At 38.6% G+C, this 17,600-nt stretch overlaps 1 long non-coding RNA gene across 4 annotated transcripts in view; it reads right to left on the bottom strand.

Moving 5' to 3' along the window:
• LOC122240217 overlaps positions 1–1,811 on the bottom strand; it is a 32,128-nt gene extending 30,317 nt beyond the window's left edge. For all 4 annotated transcript variants that reach the window (XR_006219603.1, XR_006219607.1, XR_006219604.1 and 1 more), the window contains exon 1: positions 1,726–1,811. This is a non-coding gene — a long non-coding RNA (uncharacterized LOC122240217). The remainder of the gene's footprint in view (positions 1–1,725) is intronic.
• Between the last annotated feature and the right edge of the window lie 15,789 nt (positions 1,812–17,600).

The following is a 17,600-nucleotide window of genomic DNA, read 5'->3' as shown; positions in this document are numbered from 1 at the left end:
CACTAAGCATAAGGACACCCATCTAGGTTTTAAAGTCATTTTCTTACCATCTGCTATTACTCAAGCATACTTTTTGGTATAGCCTTGATGTTAGAAAAGTAGAACTCAATATGATGCAAAGAGAAAACTGTAATTCTTTTCTTCATTGTTCCTTAAATCCCTCCTATAGATTAATTCCTTCCTTGCCAATGGATGAAATCTTAGCTTTTATGTGCACTTGTAGATAATGTTTTAAAAGTCCTCCAGGAGCTTCTAGGCAAAGCACAATGTCAGTAATTAAAACGTCCTTCCAATATAGTACTCAAAATCGCAAACTGCAATCAAATTGAAAGCCTCTTTCTTCCTGTATATCGGGCTACTTTCAGCCAAAACTTATCTCCCCTTATCTACAACTGATGCAGTCCAAGACATCCAGTGGATGTCTAAAACTGTAGATGGTACAAAACCCTATATATACTATGTTTTTTTTTTCCCTATGCATACATACCTATTATAAAATTTCATTTATAAATTAGGCATGGTGAAAGATTAACAACAGTAACTAATAATAAAATAGAATAATTATGACAAAATACTGCAATCAAAGTTATGTAATGTGGTCTCTATCAAAATATCTTATGCCTTGTACTCATCTTTGTTCTTGTGATGATGGAGATGATAAAATCCCTATGTGATGAGATGAAGTGAGGTGAATGACGTAGGCATTGTGACATAGTGTTAGGCTACTATTGACCTTCTGACCATACTTCAGAAGGAGGATCATCTGCTTCTGAACTGCAGTTGACCATGGGCAGCTGAAACCATGGAAAGCAAAACCATGCGTAGTGAAACCATAGCTAAGTGGGGGTGGGGGGGACTGCTCAATGGTGAAATGGATGTACAGTCAGGCTCCTCTCAGCCTCTTCTTTATTCTCTGCCTTGTACTTATTCTAGAGCACTCCATTTTTATTAGACTGGCTCAGACTTCTGCCCTAGTTGGGGTTACACAGAAAAGCTAGGCAACAGGAGAGGCCGTACTTGGTGATGCTGTTATAATAAGGCATGAGTGCTCTCTGCGCTCAATGTATGTCCCAAGGCTCTCTCTGTCTTGTGTGTTTCTGAATGTTTTTCTGAGATTTACCAACTGGGAATATCCAACTGTATTTCATATGATTTGGAGATGTATCTCTTTACATTTGCATTTCATGATTCCTGCCCCAGCCTCTGGTCACTTGCAACTCGTTGATCCCCCACTGTTGGAAATTCCATCTGTCCTCCATCCTGTCTGTTAAGGTATAATCCAAAGCAGCCACTTCCTAAAGCAACCTTCTTTTATCTATCATATCAAGGCAGACGTGGGTGACAGCTTTACTACAGCACACTTACAGCCTTGTTCTCCATGTAGGCCACATAGGCAAGGCTTGACCAGTTTGATTCAAGCCTTGGCTAAAGACCCTGCAATTCCTCCCAGAACAAGGAGAGATAAGCAGCCTAGGGAAGACCTGCCCAATGAGTTTTTCATATGCCTTTCTATCTTGTGAGAGACTGCCACAGACCATTTCTCATCTACCTTCCTAATTTCTGCTGAGCACAGGGCTTTCCTCCCTCTCCCCTTCCTCCTTCTGATACAGATGTAGTCTCCTGTGCAAGTCCATAAAACTTCTTGGCTATAGTTTAGAGTTGGCTTCTCAGCAGTAGACTGGCTGCTACCCATACCACCCCTCATATTTGGTGTCACCTCCATACCTGTCCTGTGGGAGAGACACATGGGGAGCTAACACCATGGTGACCTTGCTTTTGCTATGTAGTCAGAATCTACCTGAATCCACTTGGGCTTATGTCACATCGCCAGCCAAATCTCTGGGAGTGTGGCAAGCCTACCTAGCAGTTTCTACAGTGACCCTTGTGACTCTTACCCACTTGTTGCTGCATAGAGGGTGTTTACACACTTGAAAGCAGCAAACCAGCCACAGTCTCTCATCTTTGTACTTTTCCAGGCTCTGTTCGCTACAAACTTCAGGAATGTAGTCACATTTTTTAAGTAGTTTTTCTGAAGCTTTTTTTCCTTGAGATAGATGTAAACACACCCTACCACGTCAACATTGCCAGTGATGAGCTAGCCACAGTACTCCAACACCTCCCTCCCAAAACACCCTCCCTTGCCCAACATCTTCAACCCAAACCTGTTTATATCCTCAAATATTTGCCTGAGCCTGAAAAATTGATCAACTTTCTTTGCCTGGTTTAGCGCTTCGTTTTGGAATGTAAGCACAACTCAACACCTATAACCTATTATGGTATTCTCAGCTTTTGAAGCCCAGGCTTAAATGAAGACAGAAAGAATTCTAAGCAAACTCTTTGTCTGGTTTAGTATCAACCCTATATAACAGATTCAAATTATTCCCTCCAGTAAATTCTAAAAGAAGTTCTGGTTAAAAACCACATCGTGTTTACCGATTGTGTTACATTATTAGTGACACTCTATCACTCTTTATAGATTGCAACTCTTGGTAATGTGTGCTAACTGGCCATTATTTAATCCAGTTCTGGTGCCAACCATGAAGAGGTTAAATTCTAGGAGCCATGTTTTGTTCTAGGCCACCAAACAGGCAGATTTAATTTAAAGACTGTTTCATGTCTAATGTTGATTCCTCAGCTGCCTGAGTGAAAGCAAGAGTTAACTTCCGAGCACATTAATCTCAATCACAAAGTTGTTGAATTTATAACCCTCTTGCTTGCCTTGATTAAATAACTGCAAAGCCCAGAAATTGCACTGAGCTTTTTAAAAGTTTGAAGCCCTGAGAGTTTTCATATACCTTACTTGTTTCTAGCTAAATGTAGCTGCAACCAAGTCTCTGAAGTATGGTTGGCCTTGGGAAAAAATTGTGAAATAGCTGCTTTGATATTAGCACTGCTGGTGCCCCCTTGGGCTGCCTTCTACCCCTCAGGAGTACCTAATCCTCTTACAGTTTCACAAAGACATAACCTCTCAGGGCTGGGCCCTGGCTCAGAACCACACTCTCCCTTTCCTACTAAAACTCACCTTTTCCCCTCATTTATCCTGACAAGTATCTTCCCTGAGTTTATAATGAAGGTTTCGGCTTTCCTTGCTTAGTTTTCTCTCTTCTTCTACTCAAGTAGGAAATCCTTGCTTCTCCATATCAATTCTTCTGAACTTTTATAATACAAGAAAAGAGAAAGAGGAGTGGGACAGGAGATAAGAAATTAATAAATTTATTCTGAGATAGTAATATCTCATACTAATAATGGTTGTTCATTCCCAGTGTATTCGAAGAAATTAGACCATAATTTCTTTGTAAATTTCAGACATTGCAGCAGAGCAAAAATTTCAGACATTGCAGCAGAGTGGAAGAAGTGCAACCTGAGGCCATGAACCTTTATATTAAACCAAGAAAAATATATTCGTACCAAACTTACTCTTCCATTTAAAAATCCGACTTTGTTGTAAAGCTCTCAGAAGACCTTTCTGTAAACCTTTTAATTTATTTGACAAAGCATACACTTGTGTATAGTATTACTCTTTTTTTTTAAATTTTTTAAATGTTTTATTTATTTTTGAGAGAGAGAGAGATGGCGACAGGGTACAAGCGAGGGAGGGGCAGAGAGAGAGGGAGACACAGAATCCAGAGTAGGCTCCAGGCTCTGAGCTGTCAGCACAGAGTCCGATGCAGGGCTCGAACTCGTGAACTGGAAGATCATGACCTGAGTCAAAGTCGGACCCTTAACCGACTGAGTCACCGAGGTGCCCCTATAGTATTACTCTTAAAATAATATTAAATATCTGGGATGCCTGGGTGGCTCAGTCAGTTAAGGGTCTGACTCAGGTCATGATCTTCCGGTTCACGAGTTCGAGCCCCGCATCGGACTCTGTGCTGACAGCTCAGAGCCTGGAGCCTGCTCTGGATTCTGTGTCTCCCTCTCTCGCTGCCCCTCCCTCACTTGTACCCTGTCTCTATCTCTCTCTCTCTCTCTCAAAAATAAATAAAACATTTAAAAAATTAAACTAAACTAAATATCAGTTGATGAGCACCTACAAATTAGCAGGTACTATACAAGGTATTTAACACACATTAACTATGGCAGACTGATAGTTGACTTTTCAATGTATTCTCTCCTTCTTCAATGGTAATGGATTTTCAGACAAGCACATGGTTTTCCATAGTTGGAGACTATTTCTCAGCGCACCCTGTAGGTGAGTAGTCATGTGACTGATTGCTTTTCAAAAGAATGTGGGCAGAATAACATGCAACTTCTGCGTCACTTGAATAAAAATTTCTTATCCTAGGTTATCTCTCTATCTTGCTCTTTTTCTACTGGATGGAATGCAGATGTGCCCATAAACTAGCTTGGCCATGCATGTAGAACTTGAACCCAGGTAATGGAAAAGCAACACAATGAAAATTACCTGGGCTCCTCACTCTCTGTGTGCAGAAATATCTGGTTATTCTTGACCAACTAAACTTTTAGCAAAGATAGAGAAAAAGAAAAAAAAATGTCTTGTTTGGACTGCTGTAGTTTTTGGTCTCATTCTTACAGAACTTCAGCTTATATTCTAAGTAATATCTAAACGTAATTCTGCTTCCAAGTCACAGAGGTCTGTGTTGTTATCCTTTTTTAAAGTAAGGATATTCTGTATCATTAACTTTAGTTGATAATAAAGAAATTAAAATCAAGAGATTAAATAAAAGTATATTTAAACATAAGTATAAAAGCATAAGATAATACAAGTAAAGTAGTGGCTGAACTAGGATTTAGGTTTATATTTGGCTTTTTAAAGTCATATACTTTCCTACTCTGCCTTATTGTTTTAAATTCCTAGATTAATTTGTATATGTGACAGGACTCAATGTATTTTTTAAAAAAGAAATCAAAAAAAGTTTTGAAGTATCCTAGGCTTTTTATACCAATAAGTTTGTGAAACACACACTAACTTAAGGAAAGAACTTCTATAAAAAGGTACTTCAGTGTTCTACGTAATATATGTAATGCCATAGTCCATTGGGCTCTCAGTCTAAGACTGTTGTCCTTGTGAGACCATGATTCGCAAACTTTTTAGTCTCAAGGTTTACACTAAAAACCTATTGAGGACCCCAGGAATATTTTGTTTATGTGAGTTATATCTAATCTTGCTTATTCTGTTCAAAAATGAAACAGAGACATTTTTAAGGGGTAGGGGCTGGGCAAAATGGGTGAAAGGGAGTGAGAGATACAGGCTGCCAGTTATGGAATGGATAAGTCACAGGAATAAAAGGCACAGTATAGGGAATGTATGGTCAATAATCTTGAAATAGCATTGCATGGTGACAGATGATAGCTACACTTGGGATGAATGTAGCATAATGTATAGAGCAGTTAAATCACTATGTTGGACACCTGAAAATAATATTGTGTCAACCATACTTGAATTTTTAAAAATTATTTAAAAATTAACTGTTTTATCATTAAGAATCTCCTCTCAACTTGTAAAATACCCCTGAGAAAGATAACCTGTCATCTCACATCTCAGTGTCAATTATCAAGTAACTGAGAGAGAAGAGAGCACTCCTGTGGCATTTAAGACAAATGTCAACCACTTATACTTATGGTTGTCCTTGCCTTCCTTTTTGAAGCAAATGTATATCAAATAATAATATAAATAATAACTATCAAAAATTATTAATTTATTTAACAATGATAAACCCATTGCATGTTACCATAAATACACATTTTAATTAAAAATAGCTGTATTAAAGTACAATTAAAATTAGAACAATGGCATTGTTTTACATTTTGCAAATCTCTTTAACATCTGGCTTAATAAGACATCTGAATTCTGCATTCAGTGTTGCAGTGTGTTGCTTTGGTTAAAATATACAAAGGAAATCCAACCTCACACAGATATATGCTTAAAAAAGAAACATTTTAATAACCTTTCCAGATGGTTGTGGATATTCTTCTTTGATACCACACCAAAACTCAACAAGTGGTAGCTACTTAAGGTGAGTTGCAAGGTAGCATTGGACACTATATCAATAAACTCTTGGTACTCTGTAATATTAAAACCCACCGATCTGTCTTGCATTTTGATGGGATCTTTGGCCCATGCGTGATTTTACAGCATCATGTATTGATCATTTGGAAAATACTTGTTCACTGAGTTATGCAGATCTTTCAAATGTTGACACATCTCATTATCAAAAACAAAAACATCACACACATAATAACACGAACAGTCTCATTACAAAAATCTTTGAATATTGGGTAGCTGTCAAGCTCATAGTGTAGGTACAAGTTTTCCAAAATGTTGATTTTTATTTGAAAGCTTGGATTTTAACATTGGCAACATAGAGTGTAAATTATTTTCCTTGAAGCGACAGGCTCATTTTGTTCATTTTAAAGATCATGTCTGCCAGATATCCAAGTCTGAATAATGATAGTTTGTCTGTCAGTCGTTCTTTCAAGCAAAAATATTTTTCTGTGTAAAACACTGCCTAGTTCGGCTTACAAGTCAATGACAGAAGTGCCTTTCCTTAAGACAGCATTGTACTTTGGTATGCGGCAGGAGCACTTTATATATGTACTTCTTGTATTGTCAAAAAGGATATTAAAATGATGTATACCCAAGGATTAAGACTTAATAAAATAATAATTTTCACTACTTTATCAAGAGTGTTAGTAAGTGAAATGGCATTTTCATTTTTTTAAATTTTTTAATGTTTATTTATTTTTGAGAGAGAGACAGAGTGTGAGCAGGGGAGGGGCAGAGAGAGAGGGAGACACAGAATCCAAAGCAGGCTCCAGGCTCTGAGCTGTCAGCACAGAGCCCGACGTGGGGCTCAAACCCAGGAACTGCGAGATAATTACCTGAGCCTAAGTTGGACACTTAACGGACTGAGTTGCCCAGGTGCCCCATTTTAATTTATTTTGATGATGCAAGTGCATGGTTGTGAAGAATAGCAGACCTAGACTAGTGCAGCCTGGTACCACTGCTTTGATTCTTGTTAAGTTGCCAGAAGTTTTACCCATTATTGCTTTTGCACAACAGTAGAAATTTGATCATGGCGAAAAAGTCAAATCATGTCTTTATATTATTACGAAAATAACCATACCTCTCAGAAGCCCCTGAAAGACTCTCAGTGACCCTCAAGGATCTGTGGAATGTCTGCTGTAAACAAACATACAAAGTGCAGCAACGAAAGGAATTTCAAAATGACTAAAATCGGATCTATTTGTGTTTCTTGAGCGCCAGGAAATAGTCATATAGTTCACAGCAGTGCTTTTGAAAGTCATTTTCCCCTTCCATCCAAAGCTTCAATATTGTAGCTACTCTAGCTTTTCTCTCCAACCTTCTTAAAACTCCTTCCTTAATCATTGTCCAAGGTTTTTTACCTACTTAGTCTCATTTTAAAGACTCAAAATAACTGCTTCTAAAATGTGATGGAAAAACAGAAACAGATCATGGGAAAACCATGATCTTCTACTTATTGGAAAGGCAATAGAAGAAAACTTGCATGTTTATATATTACTTGTTGTTGCCACATTTTAAATATTTTTGAGAAGCTGATGATCATATACTCTGCCAAATATTTATTGTTGCACTCATCATCACCCTTCCAAACTTTTCCCTATATAGTAGGGTCTGGAAGCCTGAAAAATACATTGCTTCAGCTCCCTCACTGCCTAATTTAGATTCTGCCAGTAAGAGGCATCTTGCACAAAATGTGGAAGGCAGAAGAGAGGACAGCCATTATTCTTCCATAGCAGTGGCTGATTTGACAGCAAGCATGAAGTTTACATGATGCTTGTGGGTGAGCTCTTGTGAATTACCTGCCTTGAAACTTCAAGAGCTGTAATCACCAGTCATTAATTCTGAGCCCTGGGTTTCCAAATTTCCTCAAAGCCAGCAGTATGTTTCCATGAACTTTAATTACCCCAGTCCTCCCAACAGCTTTGTAAGTTTGTAATTCCCTTTGTATTTAATCATCCCTTCCTCTATAAACTGGAGAGGTAAGTGCTTTCCTGGCAAAACCCTGACTGATAACAGTGTTTGGCTCCAGAAGTGGTTCCAGGATACAGAAACTCAAAGACAGGAATCTGGGATCAGTTATCTAACTTCCTTAGATTGGAAAGCAGTTAAGACTTCATAGACAATGAAAAACGTGATACTAGCAGTCCATAGAAAGCAGTAACAAAATAATTATCTATAGTTTTCTAGAGTAAAGTGCTTACTGTAGAAAAGCTTTTAAGAGACTACTAATTATTACAGTAGTATTTTAAGAGGAAAAAAAAAAGAATTGTTAGGACGGTGGTATGGGCTGGCTGCTTCTAAATAAAAGGTTAAGATTTCAAATTCTTAGCTCAAGGCATACTTAGAGAGCCAGACAACTTCTAAGACTGCCCTAAAAATATCTCTTATAGCCATATGGCTAATGTATACATTTTTTTTATCCTGTAGGTTGCGTAATTATAACCCAAATGGAATTCACAAACTTGCCAGGCCTCTTATATAAAAGTTAGGGCATTGATTAGGAAAGAGCCAAAATTGGAATGAAGACATTTGGGTGGATTCCAATGACTCTGAGAATCATGAGCTTCTAAATCACACTGACCTGCTCCTCTTCCCTGTTTGAGGACATTAGCTTTCCCTAGCTTGAAGACCCCAATACAATTTCATGAGGATGCAGATTCTCTCTATGGTCCACCTCCACCACTTATTTGCCACCAGACCTGTAACTAGAGTCAGAGCTCAACAAACCCTGGGAGGATATCAGAAACCTGGAAAACATTATTGGAAAGGAATCTCATGGTTTTAGACAAGAGAGGAAGAAACATAATTTGGGTAATAGACAAATTTGTTAATATGGGTACAGTTACCATAGATTATAGATTCAATGTTTAGTTTGAGTGGTTTGAACAACCCTATTGAGTTTGCTTGTTTGGGTGGCTAAAACCAGGACTCAACAGTAGCCTTCATTAAGTGAAACTGAGATAGTAAGAGGAAATTCAAAGGATTGGAATAATAAAATTGTTGGCATGGATCCATCATATGTGACTGGCTCATCCACCATTTACCATGTCCCTAAGGAGAGCCCAGAAGACACTCTCATCATGAAGGCATTGAGGAATATAATAGTGAGCGGAGCACCAGCATCCTTGAAAGTCTCAGTGATATTTGTCCCTTTTCATATTAGGGATGGAAGTATAATATAACACTGTTCAGAAGGGCTATCAGGAGTTGCAGAGTCCAGCAGATAGCATTTAGCCACCATGCAGACAAGATTATTATACTAGACAACAGGCCAGAGACCTAATCTGAGTAGTTTTATCTACAGAGATCTTTGGCAGTGACTTTTCATAGTGTCTCTGGGACTGAAATGGATTGTCAACCTAAGAAAGTCTTAACTTAATTTATAAAATAAAAAAAAAAATTACAGGACAGATATCTTAACTAGCCACGTAGAGAGTCATGGACTCACCAATTCTCAGGCCTGAGCTAGTTAACAGGGTGCCCTACAAGAAGGGGAGACTGGCACCCTTTGAGGAAGGACCCAATGAGACTACAACAAGAATGTACTATAAAATTTCCTTCTAATTTTTTCCAGAAAGAAATGCATCCATTCATCAGGATGATTGTATACTCTGGGGAAGGGAAAATACCCAGACAGTTCAAGATTTTTGGCTCTGAAATTAATCCCCAAATTTTAGGATTCACCAATGAGAGTAGGGACTTAGGGATGTCAAATACTAGATGGAGTTTTGGCTTGAATCCATCTTGCACAGGGTCCAGAGGGTCTGTAAACATAGCTTTGTGGTTTTTTCCCCCAGTTTTCAAAAGCATATTTGGCAACTGATCAGACTTCACTTCCTGATCCTTGAAGTGAGGGCTTTTTATGATAGGAATGGCCAAAAGGAAGCCCCTGGAACTTTCTATCAAAGTAGTAAACAAGTAATAATTTTATAATCCTGGGAGACTTTCAGAGATTAATATCATCACCAAAAGCTCAACAGATACAGGGGTGGCTATTCCTATCACATTTATATAAACCTCCTCTCTTTGTCTTGTTCAGAAGAAAGATGAATTTTGGAGAAAAACAGTGGATTATCATAAACTTAATCAGCTTGTGACACCAGTTACAACTACTGCCTCAAATGTATTTTTTTTTTTTTTCTGGAGCAAATTAATTCATCCTCTGGCATCAGGTATGCCACTATTGATCTGGCAAATTCTTTCTTCTTTATATCAATTCATAAAGAGCACTTGTTGCAAATGGAAATGCTGTATTAAGCCTCTAACAAATCCAGATAAGAGAATAACAATGCAACTCTTGGGATTTTAAGGCAAAACCATATTCTCTTCCACAGATAATTCTTCTCCTTTTGAGAAATAACTCTTGAAATAAAACTGGACCCTCATAGAAACAGAATGACTGGACATGGTCCATCAACCAACCATATCCTGAGCTGCCCAACATGAACTGGAAATTGTAAAATTCACTGAGTTACAGACTTGGGCATGGGCAGCAGCATTCCATAATCAAATGGAAGTTTTATAAACAAGATCATGCTCAAGCAAGCCTTGAAAACAGATGAGCTACATGAGCAGTTGGCTCTGATTTCCACAGCACCTAGTCCTCTGCTTTGTCATCTGAATTCTTGATGACCAGTTGGCGGATAAAGACACATCTTGGGCCTGATTTTAAGATGATTCTGCATTGTATACTGGCACCACCCAAAAATGGAGTGGTATTTCAGCTTTATTCAGGGGATGGCCTAAAAAATACAATGAAAAGGGTCTATGATGGTTAAAGGATGGAGCTACCAGAAGGATAAGAAAGAGATTCCCATGTTAGTCTCCCTGAAACCCACATAAAACATTATAATTTATGTATCAGAGCTTACAATTGCAGGGTTATCACCCATTCACCACCCCCCTCCCTGGCTGCAAAGTCTGGCTACCATTTATTTCATCAATATTCACTAAATGCTGTCCCACCTTTAAGACTTTGTTCAAGATGCTGTTTCTCTCTGAGTGACCTTTCCCACCCTACCCACAATGCCACCATCTGACTGAAGCCTTTTTGGACTTCTCACTCCTTATCACTCTTCCTCTCTCCCATAACCCCATATAATTTCTTCTATCTCTTTCTCCCATCTTGTACTTTATACAGGTATCCCCTAAACCAGGGTTCCCAAATCCAAATACTTAAAGAAGCAAAGCATGTGGCTTAAATGAATGACAGAGGCCTACTAGTTGCACATTAAATACATTGGGTTATATTTACTTCTTTAAAGAAATATGCTCCCTAGGTGCACCTGGGTGGCTCAGTCGGTTAAACCTCCGACTTCGGCTCAGGTCATGATCTCGCAGTCTGTGAGTCCCACGTCATACTCTGTGCTGACAGCTCAGAGCCTGGAGCCTGTTTCAGATTCTGTGTCTCCCTCTCTCTCTTCCCCTCCCCGGGCTCATACACACTCTCTCTCTCTCTCAAAAAATAAACATTAAAAAAAAATTAGAAATATGCTCCCTTCCATTTTTCTTGAAACGTGGTCCCTGGGGCCTTTCATTTTCCATGTTTGATACAGACATAGGTATAAAAATATTTCTCAAGTATTTTTGAAACTCATTGATAAGGCCTACCAAGATTCAACCTCTGCCTGAGGAAGAAAGAGGGACTGGTGAGGACTGCAGCAACAACTGGAAAACTGACACTCTGTGAAATGAGGGAGCCGTTGGTGAGTGTGCAGGAATTGTGGGACTAACGGTAACAGACTTTATGATTTTTCAGTAGAAACTGGAAAGTCAGATTTTATGTGAAATCTCAATGTCAAATTTAGTCTCAAATTTGCTAAAGCACCGTGTCAATCAAAAACAGAAGGAACCTACAGGCAGGAATGGACCTGCAGGCACCAATTTGCAATTTATGCTTCACAGTTCCCTTGAGTTCCTGGAGGGCACAGAATGCATCTTATTCACTTGTGTATATACAAATCCCAGGACAATGATTGACCCATAACACTTTCTCATTAAATGTTGGTTACCTTTAGATAGATTTTAAAAAATCTAATACAAGTGTATACTGCCTAATTCTACAGATAGAGACTCTTGAAGATCTTTTTCTTACTCCTTCTATGTATACCCCACATAGATGCTCAAACGTGTTTGAGTTGCTAGAGAGAAATGCATCAAGTGTTTATTAACAGCTTAGTTTGATTTTGCTCATTAGATGAGTACCAAATTCCTCCTAAGGCATAAGGGCAGAGAACATAAGACAGATGATCTGATAAGGAGAATTAGGTCAAGAGATATAATCAATTCTGCCCTCAGCAGGTGTAATATAGCATCTCAGTGATCTCTGCACAAGAGTGGGTGATTGGGAGAACCCTGAGACTTTGGGGGATTTGGTGACACAATAAATCCAACTGACTTGATATCTGTGGCCTGAGTGACAATGAGACACAAGGCTCTGCTTCTGTAATAACCAGGCAGCTCTGTGGCTGTCACTCCTGGATGTGACTTCTTAGGAAGGCTGCTCATTTATGGTGGTCACTTTAAACATTGCTTTAAATGTCCACACTGAGCAGAACCATAATGTATGAAAAAGGTTTTCAATAAAAGGGAAAATGGGCTTTTTGAATTTTGCAAGTTGAAAAAAATTGCCCAGAGTTATAAATGCTTTCAAAGATTAATAACTCAAAAATAGTTATTTTTTACAAATAGTAGCAAGCAGTGCATTTGTAAGGGAAACCAAATAAATAATAATTGTGCATCTATTCATGTATACTACTGTATATAACGTAACTTTAAAAAATGAAGACAACTATTTTATGTAAGCTAAAAAATGACTAATTTGCTGAGTTGCACCCAATTAATTAAAAAAAGATCAATTATAAATATTTCCTGGTAAACTATCATGCCATACATCAAGTTATGTATTTGCTTGATATATTTCATTGTTTAAAATATAATGAAAACATTTTTGGCAAACATTTGCCATATGTTTAATAATGCATTTTAAATTTACAATAATGACAATATTTTATTATGCACATATAAAGCTCATATGAATTTGAACAGCATTTAGAATATGGATAAGTGAACAAGCAAATCTTTACTTCCAAAATGCCTTTAGATAGGGCTTTAGATTTAATTTATTTGAGATAACAAGCCCCCTTACTTCCCAACCCACAGTTCTAATATTATAGTGGATAAAAAGAAAATATTCAATTGTACACAGAAGTAGGTAACAGTCCCTAGTACATGAACTTAGATAAAAATATTTACATCCATAATCATTTCAAAAAATATGTAAATCAAACCATCATGTTATATGCCTTAAATTTATACAGTGATATGTATCAATTCTCAATATATCTGGAAAAAACATTTTTTAATATAACATCCTACAATGGTAATGCTATCTTATAAATCAGATCACATATTTTATAAAAATTCATTCATTCAATATTTATTAGTGCACCCCAATGTTTATAGTAGCACTATCAACAATAGCCATGTATGGAAAGAGCCCAAATGTCTATCAGCGGATGAACGGATAAAGAAGATGTGGTATATATGTACAATGGAGTATTACTCTGCAATCAAAAAGAATGAAATCTTGCCATTTGCAACTACGTGGATGGAACTGGAGGACATTATGCTAGGCAAAATTAGTCAGTCAGAGAAAGACAAATATCATATGACTTCACTCATATGGGGACTTTAAGATACAAAACAGATGAACATAAAGGAAGGGAAGCAAAAATAATATAAAAACAGTGAGGGGGACAAAACATAAAAGACTCTAAAATATAGAGAACAAACAGAGGGGGGATGGTCTAAATGGGTAAGAGGCATTAAGGAATCTACTCCTGAAATCATTGTTGCACCATATGCTAACTACACTGGATGTAAATTAAACAATAAATAAATTAAAAAATAATATTTATTAGTGCCAACTAGTGTTGGACACTGTTGGCACTGGAAATATATCAGTGAACAAACAAAAAAAAGTCAGCCCATGTGGAGCTTAAATTCTAAATCACTGTAATGCTAATATCCCCATTTTGCATTTTTTGCATATTACATATTCTGAACTAATAATAATAATATCTTACAGTACAAATAAAATGTAGTGCTTAACTTTTCAAAGTACTTTCAAATACATTCTCAATTAAATTTTACACTTGCTTGGCCTCAAAGTAAGCTTGATAGTTGTTACTATTTCAGTGGTAATGATGAGGAAACTAATGATGATAGATTTTCACAGACACTGTCCTAGGATCAGTCTTATTTCTCTCCATATACAGTTTTGGGAGGATAAGAACCAGGCAGGGGTCAGAGACTGAATAGAGTAAAGGAAGTTGTGATAAGCACAAGAGTATTGTATGGAAGCGTTGAATCACTGTATTGTACACCTGAAACTAATAATACACTGTATGTTAACTAACTGGAATTTAAATAAAAACTTTTTTTAAAAAATTATTGCCATGGAGAGAGCAAGCTAGTTGGAGAAACATTAAGAATACCAGGAGTAGCTGAGATTGACTGTGACAGTCACTGGCTATTCATAAATACTTGTATTTGCTTCTTCTCCTTCCTGGCACATAGTAAGAGGCACCTCTCCAGCCCCTTAAACTCGGGCACGGCTACCTGAATTCCTTTGGCCAATATAAGATGAACAGAAGCCTTTCAAAGCCAGTCCACTTATCACCGTGTCCCCACACCCCTGTTGTAGTGACAGTGGAAGCACAAGCTCAGAAGGCGCCTCCATCCCCCTGAGTCCCTAAATGACTAAGAGAAGCAGAACCCCCTGCCAACCCATTCTGAACTTGCAGCATAGGCAAGAAATAAACTGCATCAAGCCCTTGATGTTTGAGATTGTCATTAATGTTTTGCTTTGCTTCTTGTTTCATTTTGTTTGTTATCGCAGCATAACCTAGTCTCTCCTGATTGAAAGCGTGGGTTTATGCTGCTATCAGTTTTCTGGTTGTATCATTTCTTTCTCTACAGCTGTGTTGAGCAGCTCAAGAATAGATACAGACTGCAGTTAGTGAATTTATCTGAGGTTAGGATTTTCCCAGGTGGTTGCAACAAAAATACTTAGAATTTTCTCAAGAGAGTGATTGAAACTTTGGACCATGAAATCTAAAGCTTGATTGGGAGGGAGGTCAAGCAGGGAAAGGCCTGTGAGTAAAGAGAAAGTAGATAGGTCAAGGGACTGGCTGTTTTGATAAATTGGATGATCAATTATAAAGAAAGTAAATAAATAGTGAATCTCAAAAAATAAGGAGTTGTCATTGAAGCACAGGATGGTTTAATTAGAAATCTCTGAAGTGGCAAAATTTCAGGTCATAACAAGGTACAAGATGTGAAAATGGAGCTTAGTGACTCAGCTGGAGAGAAGGAAATGTTTGGGCAAACAGAAGTCCTGGACCTGAGAGGCTGTGTACTGGGCAGGGTAGCCACATGCACATTTAAATTCTGCAGAATGGTGACAGGAATTGGGGTAGAGGGGGAGCCGGGTTAGCTAGTTGCTAAAGTCACCCATTAATGAGTGAGGGGAAGCTATAGACGGGGATTGTGTCTAGTTGTCAGGAGCTTCATGGAGGTAAGAGTTTTAATTTGTAAGAGACTACAGGCAGAAGTAATGGGCTAAGGACTCTCCTTCCCAATCCTGAGCTACACAAAGTGTGGGAGAGAAAAAGCAACCTCCACTCAAAAGTTTGCAGAACAAGTGGATAAGGTGATTATAAGCCAAAAGTCTGTAGAGGTAAAAAGATTGAGGAAAGCTTGCCTGAAGAAGTTGAGGATGTGGGAAAATTCAAGACCATGGAAAAGAAGTTGTCAAAGGCTAAAGGAGAGAGTTTGGAAGAATGGGAGAATGTGAGATTGGATCAGGAAGAAGAAGAAAGCATAAGAACAAAGATGTTCTTAAAGATGTCCCTCATGGGGCACCTGGGTGGCTCAGTCGGTTAAGCGGCCGACTTCGCTCAGGTCATGATCTCGTGGTCCGTGAGTTCAAGCCCCACGTCAGGCTCTGTGCTGACAGCTCAGAGCCTGGAGCCTGTTTCAGATTCTGTGTCTCCCTCTCTCTGACCCTCCCCAGTTCATGCTCTGTCTCTCCCTGTCTCAAAAATAAATAAACGTTAAAAAAAAAAATTAAAAAGAAAAAAAAAAGATGTCCCTCAGTAGTGACTAAGAAGAGGCATTTGAGAATGGGAGGAATTAAGTGGCTGTGATAGTGTGATGAATAATAAGAGATATGTGTATGTATTTGGTTTTTGTCCTTATTTCTGGCAGAGCTCCTAAAACTCTTGGAATTTTTGAGGTGATAAGAGTGATAAAGGCATATTTTCTTATGGTAATGAGGTGACTTTTTAAAAGCACCCAAAGGTGGGGCTAGTTGCCAGGAGAACCAACCACGTGATTAGAAGGTTGGAACTTTCAGTCCTATCTCAACCTCAGGAGGAGGGAAGAAGGACTGGAGGGGAGAGGGGCTGGAGGTTGAATCAAGTGCCAATGGCCAGTGATTTAGTCAGTAATGCCTATGCAATGAACACTCCATAAAACCCCTAAAGGCCTGAGTTCGGAGAGATTCCAGGTTGGTGAGCATGTGGAGGTGCTGGGAGAATTAGGAGTACCCCCTCCCACATACCTTGCCCTATGCATCTCTTCCATCTCCATGCTCATCTGTATCCTTTATCATATCCTTTAATAGACTGGTAAATGTGTTTCCCTCAGCTCCATAAGCTGCTTTAGGAAATTAATTAAACCTGAGGAGGGTGTCCAGGAAATCTCTGATTTATAGTCAGACCATCAGAACTATACGTAACTACCTTGGGCTTAGGACTGGTGTCTGAAGGTAGGGGATAGGGAGTCTTGTAGGACTGAACATTTAACCTATGGAACCTGATGCTATTTCAGGATTGATAATGTCAGAATTGAGTTGAATACTCAGACACCCTTCTGGTGTCTGAAGATTGCTTGGTGTTGTGTGGGCAGCACCCCCTGCCCCCCCACCCCACATACCATGTTGGAACTGGATCCAGGAGTCCCAAAATAGTGGCTCTCAAGGATGTGGAGAGGTAGGAGCCAGCTAGGACAGTTGTTCTCAGTGTCTTGTGCTCATTTGTGGGCTGACAGACAAGACTAGTAGCTGTGCTTTGGAAATACATACTCCTTTTTTTGTGGGCATGGACCTCATACATATAGGCTTGAAGCCTGTACCTGTTGAGAGATGCTCCCAGCAAACAGATCTTTGCTATAGCCAATACCATGGAAAATACTTTAAGGAGTGTTGAGATTCTTTTTCACTGGTTTCTAGAAGCCACAGACTCCAGAATGATCAGTTAAAAGATAATTCATCCAAACCCTTCTCATTTATTAGATGAGAAAACTAAGGCCCTAAGAACTTCCCAGCACTGTGTGTATAGTTTGTCACAGATCTCAGTCTATAACTCAGGTAAGCTGACCCTTGCAGCTCCTTTACTCTAAATATCTAGTCTCCTAGAAGAGCAATGGCAGGTCATTGTCACATAGCTGAGAACCCATCAGTCACCAAGCCCTGTATATCATATCTCATTCTCCTAACAAATTAATGTGATGTAGCTACTATTGTTAT

Source organism: Panthera tigris, chromosome A1 (assembly GCF_018350195.1).
Source record: "Panthera tigris isolate Pti1 chromosome A1, P.tigris_Pti1_mat1.1, whole genome shotgun sequence".
Taxonomy (NCBI): domain Eukaryota; kingdom Metazoa; phylum Chordata; class Mammalia; order Carnivora; family Felidae; genus Panthera; species Panthera tigris.
The sequence above is the reverse complement of the archived record's forward strand: the minus strand, read 5'-3'. Positions and strand labels throughout refer to the sequence as shown.